The sequence below is a fragment of the Ranitomeya imitator genome, chromosome 1, assembly GCF_032444005.1.
Source record: "Ranitomeya imitator isolate aRanImi1 chromosome 1, aRanImi1.pri, whole genome shotgun sequence".
Classification (NCBI taxonomy): domain Eukaryota; kingdom Metazoa; phylum Chordata; class Amphibia; order Anura; family Dendrobatidae; genus Ranitomeya; species Ranitomeya imitator.
In genome coordinates, this window is record NC_091282.1 from 537,119,232 (window position 1) to 537,125,231 (window position 6,000).

Here is a 6,000-nt window from a genome sequence, read left to right on the forward strand (position 1 = left end):
TGGGACTTTCCTTTGTAATGTGACACAGCACAGCCGTCATTCCAACCCCCTTGGTGCCGGGCACCACCTCCTCAACGTTGTTTGGTTCTGTCACGGAGCCCGCACTGTAATGTTATCCCTTGGCCATGCACAGTTAGCGGTGCCCGTCTTCTGACATCATGTAGGTGTCAGGCTGGCAGTGCCTGTGCGTCCAAGCTGCCCGAGATCCAACCTTGCAGTGTCATCTAATGTAGTCCCACTGCGGGCCAGGGATCCATGGGCATGCGCAGTGCATATCATCGCCTCTCACTCACCTCCTTCCTGCTTCTTCAGACTGTGCGGCGTCACGGCCGTGGCATGCTATTAGGGATCAGCTGACGCCGCCTAGTCTGAAGAAGCGTGAAGAAGGGGAGTGAGAGGCTAGTATATGCACTGCGCATGGCCATGGATACCAGGCCCACTGTGGGATCACATTAGACGACACTGCGAGGTGTGATTTCGGGCAGCGTGGACGCACAGGCGCAGCCAGGACGACAACAAATGATGTCAGAGGACGGGCAGCGCAAACTGTGCATGGCCAAGGGATAACATAACAGCGCAGGGTCCATGACGGAATCAAACAACGCTAAGGAGGCAGCGCACGGTGCCAAGGGGGTAGCAATGACGGCTGTGCTGTGTCACATTACAAAGGAAAGTCCCACCTCCGGGACGGTTGGACGGTGTGAGGGGACACATTACATGAGTGTGTAGTTCAGCGTTTGCAAGGAGCATAATTTCAAGAGCGACCTTTCCCTTGTGCAGTATTAGTGCTGCACATGGTGGCTCTTTCAGTAACAAACGCCTAGGGGGGGGGGGGGGGACAGGTCCCCTTACATTTTAGTTGTGCCAGCGTGGCGGTCGCATGACACGTTGCCGGATACACAGCTGGGGATCAGCTGACGTTACTGAACCCCAATAACAGAGGAGCGACTGTTGACTGTGCACACAGCACTTCCAGGCACCAACTGGCGGTGTTAGAGCCCAGGGACAGCAGGAGGAGCAGATTGGAGGTATTGCCGCACACACAGCTGGGGATCAGCTGACGTTACTGAACCCCAATAACAGAGGAGCGACTGTTGACTGTGCACACAGCACTTCCAGGCACCAACTGGCGGTGTTAGAGCCCAGGGACAGCAGGAGGAGCAGAGGAACAGAGTGTAGGCCGAAGCCTGATTGGAGCAAGTTGAAAGGAAACCTTTAACCCCCCCCCCCCCCAAGACGTTTGTAGCTGAAAGAGCCATGTTGTGCAGCACTAAGGATGCAAAAGGAAAAGGTTGCTCTTTTAATTATGCTCCTTGCAAACACCGAAGTAAACACTAAAAATGTGTCCCTTTATACCGTTAAACCGTTCCGGAGGTGCGAATTTCCTTCGTAATGGGACACAGCACAGCTGTCATTCCTATCCCCTTGATGCCGTGCGCTGCCTCCTCAGCGTTGTTTTAAGCTGCCACGGAGCCTGCGCTGTTCTGTTAGCCCTTGGCCATGCCCAATTAGCGCTGCCTGTCTTCTGACATAATTTGGTGTCAGGCTGTCAGTGCCTGTGCGTCCACGCTGCTCCAGATCCCACCTCGCAGTCTCATCTAACGTAATCCCACTGCGGGCCTTGGAACCATGGGCATGCACAGTGCATAACCTCGACTCTCACTCCCCTCCTTCCCTCTTCTTCAGACTGTGCGGTGTCACGGCCGTGGCATGCTAGGGATCAGCTGACGGCGCACAGTCTAAAGAAGGCGGAGGGAAATGAGCGAGAGCCCGAGGGGAAGATATGCACTGCGCATGCCCATGGATCCCAGGCCCGCAGTGTGACTCAATCAGAAGACACTGCGAGGCGGGATCTCGGGCACCGCGGCCGCACAGGCGCAGCCAGCCTGACACCAAATTATGTCAGAAGACAGGCAGCGCAAATAGGGCATGCCCAAGGGATAACAGAACAGCGCAGGCTCCGTGACAGCTTAAAACAACGCTGAGGAGGCAGCGCATGGCACCAAGGGGGTAGGAATGACGGCTGTGCTGCGTCACATTACGAAGGAAAGTCCCAGCTCCGGGACGGTATAACGGTATCAGTGAACACATTTTATAAGTGTTAAGTTCTGCGTGTGCAAAGAGCTAAAAAAAAAGAGCTACCTTTTCCTTGTGCAGCATTACTGCTGCACAAGATGGCTCTTTCAGTAACAAACGACGGGGGGGGGGGGGGGGACAGGTTCCCTTACATTTAGGTTGTTGTGCCAGCGTGGCGGTCGCAGGACACATTGCCGGCTACACAGCTGGGGATCAGCTGACGTTACTGAAACCCAATAACACTGGGTCGTATGTTTTTACTGTGCAGCCTGCACTTCTGAGCCGCAACTGGCGGTGTTGGAGCCCAGGAATAGCAGTTCAGGTGGTAGAAAGATGAACACAGCAGGAGACCTGGATGACACCCAATTACTTAATCAGGCAGAGGAGTGGCAAATTCCTGCGAGATCCAGGCCTGGTTCATTTTCAGGAAAGTAAGCCGGTCAACGTTATCGGAGGATAGTCGCATGCGACGGTCTGTTAGTACACCACCTGCGGCACTAAAGACACGTTCCGATAAGACACTAGCCGCAGGGCAAGCCAGCACCTCCAATGCATACTGGCTTAGCTCTGGCCATGTATCCAGCTTAGAGACCCAAAACTTGAACGGGGAAGAGCCGTCTGGGAGTACAGTAAGAGGGCAAGCCATGTAGTCTGTCACCATCTGACGGAACCGTTGCCTCCTGCTGACTGGAGCCGCCGGTGATGGTGTAGACATTTGGGGCGGGCACACAAAAGTGTGCCAGAGTTGTGCCATACTGGGCTTGCCTTGGGCAGAGGCACTGCTTCTGCTCCCTCTTTGGGCAGAGCCTCCCCCACTGCCTCGACGCACTGAGCTGCTTTGTAAAGCACTAGCAGCACTCCTCTCAGTTGGACAGGAGAAGATGATGGAATTCACCAGTGTGTCGTGGTACTCCCGCAATTTACGCTCCCGGGTCAACGCAGGGATGAGGTTTTGGACGTTGTCCCGGTAGCGAGGATCGAGGAGGGTGAACACCCAATAATCAGGCATGTTGAGAATGTGGTCGATGCGGCGGTCGTTTCTCAGGCACTGCAGCATGAAATCCACCATGTGCTGCAGAGTGCCAACCGGCCCAGAAACGCTGTCCCCTGCTTGAGACATGATCTCTGCCCGCTCGTCATCACCCCACCCTCGCTGTACACACTGACCACTGGACAATTGTGTCGCTCCCTCCTCTGGACGGAGCTCTTCCTCCTCCATTGACTCCTCCTCATCCTCCTCACAAATTGGCCCCTGCGTACCCCTTTGTGAGGAACCACGTGGCGCTGACTCTCCAGAAGCTGATGGAAAAGGTGACTCCTCATCCTCCACCTCTTCCACCACATCATCCCTTAACCCTTGCAAAGTTTGCTGAAGCAGGCAGATAAGGGGGACAGTCATGCTGACTAGTGCATCATCTGCACTTGCCATCCGCGTGGAATAATCAAAAGGACGCAAAACCTGGCAGACGTCCTTCATAGTGGCCCACTCTGTGGTTGTGAAGTCTGATCGGCGCTGACTGCGACTTCTTTGCGCCTGATGCAGCTGGTACTCCATAACTGCTTGCTGCTGCTCACACAACCGCTCCAACATATGTAACGTGGAATTCCACCGGGTAGGTAGGTCACATATGATGCGGTGTTCCGGAAGGCGGAATCGGCGCTGCAGAGCAGCAATGCGGGATCTGGCCAAGCTGGAACGCCGCAAGTGAGCACACTCTAGGCGGACCTTGTGCAGCAGGGCATCAAGATCCGGATAGTCCCTCAGAAAACTCTGCACAACCAAATTGAGCACATGTGCCAGACATGGGATGTGAGTGAGGTTGCCAAGGGCCAAAGCTGCCACCAGATTTCGGCCATTGTCACACACTACCATGCCTGGCTGGAGATTCGCTGGCAGTAACCACACATCGCTCTCCTGCTTTATGGCATTCCAGAGCTCCTGCGCTGTGTGGCTTCGATGCCCCAATGAAACTAGTTTCAAGACGGCCTGCTGACGTTTGGCCACGGCTGTGCTCATGTCGGTCATAGGTAAACGTTCACGGGTCCATGTGGGGGTGGACTGTGACGGATCCTGCAGAGAGGAATCAGAGGAACTGGTGTAAGAGGAGGAGTCGATGCGTACAGACTGGATTCCTGCAATCCTTGGAGTGGGCAGGACACGTCCTGCGCCACTCGCACGATCTGTACCTGGCTCAACAACATTAACCCAATGGGCAGTGAGGGAAACATATCGCCCCTGTCCATGCTGACTGGTCCACGCATCGGTGGTGAGTGTGGACCTTGCTACTGACGGCGTTCAGTAGCGCATGTTTTATGTTTGCCTCAACATGCCTGTGCAGGGCAGGGACAGCCTGCCTGCTGAAGTAAAAGCGGCTGGGCACCTTGTACTGTGGGACTGCCAATGCCATCAAGTCACGGAAGCTGTCAGTCTCCACCAGCCTGAACGAGAGCATTTCCAGGGACAACAGTTTGGCAATGCCTGCATTCAGAGCCTGTGCTCGGGGGTGGTTGGCCGAGAATGCCCGCCTTTTCTCCCATGCCTGTACTACCGATGGCTGTAGAGTAGACTGGGAGTGTGAGGATGACTGGGAAGGTGGTGCTGTGGGTGGAATTACACAAGGTCTCTGGGAGGAAGCCAAACCAGCTGTGCGTGAGCTGGAGGAAGAGGCAACACGAGCTGAAGAGGTGGTAGCTGCCGCTGTTGGTTGGCCTACATCTTCAGTGTGTTTCTGTAACTCCACCGCGTGCCTGGTCCGCACATGTTTCCACATATTTGTGGTATTGAGGTTGCTGACATTTTTCCCTCTTTTTACTTTATGATGACACAGCTTGCATTTGACAAAACAAATGTCATCTGCAACTGTGTCAAAAAAGGACCAGGCACTGCAAGTCTTGGGAGCGCCCTTTTTGGCTTTGGAAAGAGACAGGCTCCTAACGGGTGCCAAAGTGGAGGCTACAGGCTCCGCAGTCTTCCCCCTCCCTCTCCCTCTTTGGCCCGTAAGAGGAAGCTCTTCCTCTGAGCTGCTCCCACCACCTTCCTGTTCCTCACGCCACGATGGGTCAAGGACCTCATCATCTCCACTACCCTCTGCCACCAACTGCTCCTCCTGGGTAGTCTCAGCAGCACAGTACGCACGAGAAAGCGGCACCTGAGTTTCATCATCAGATGCGTACTGCGCTGTGGTCACCGGAGGCACTGGCCCACCTGCCTCTTCAGAGTCAGAGAGAAAAAGGTGTTGGGCATCACTGCACACTGCCTCTTCTTCCATTTCTCCAATGCTGCTTGGCTGGCCCCCTGTTTCCAAGCCAAGAGATTCAGAGAACAGAAGTAGAGACGGCTCCTGTCCTGGGCTCTCTGACTGCCTGGCCAATTTGGCAGGTGGTGAAGAGACAGATGGCTGCTCTCCAGTGCTCTGTGCCTGAGAGGATGTGGCACTAACTGAAGTCGATGCCGAGGCGTTAGCTGCCATCCACCCGACAACGGCTTCAATTTGGTCTTCACGCAGCAGCGGTGCACGGCGCTCTCCGACAAAGCTGCGCATGAAGGACTGTTCCCTGCTGAAACTGAGTGACGACGAGTCACCGGCGCCCGCAGCAGGCACAGAATCACCACGTCCTCTCCCTGCTCCTCTCCCTGCTCCGCGCCCACGCCCACGTGCCTTACTCCCTGCCCTCTTCATCTTGGTTGACAGATAAAGATAAGCAGAAAAGTACTAAGGCCTTAGTGTGCTTATTCCTGTAATGCTCCTCCTAACAGGTGTAAGAAACACTAATGTTGTAAATTGTGGACTAAACTTTATTATTTTTCAAATGTGGCCTACACAAGTGTAAGTTGTGTTTGGTGAACTTAACCTTTTTTTTGGTGCAGATCGGGCTACAGAGCTAGTTTAAATCACACGGAGACCGTGCAGACAGCCGTAAACG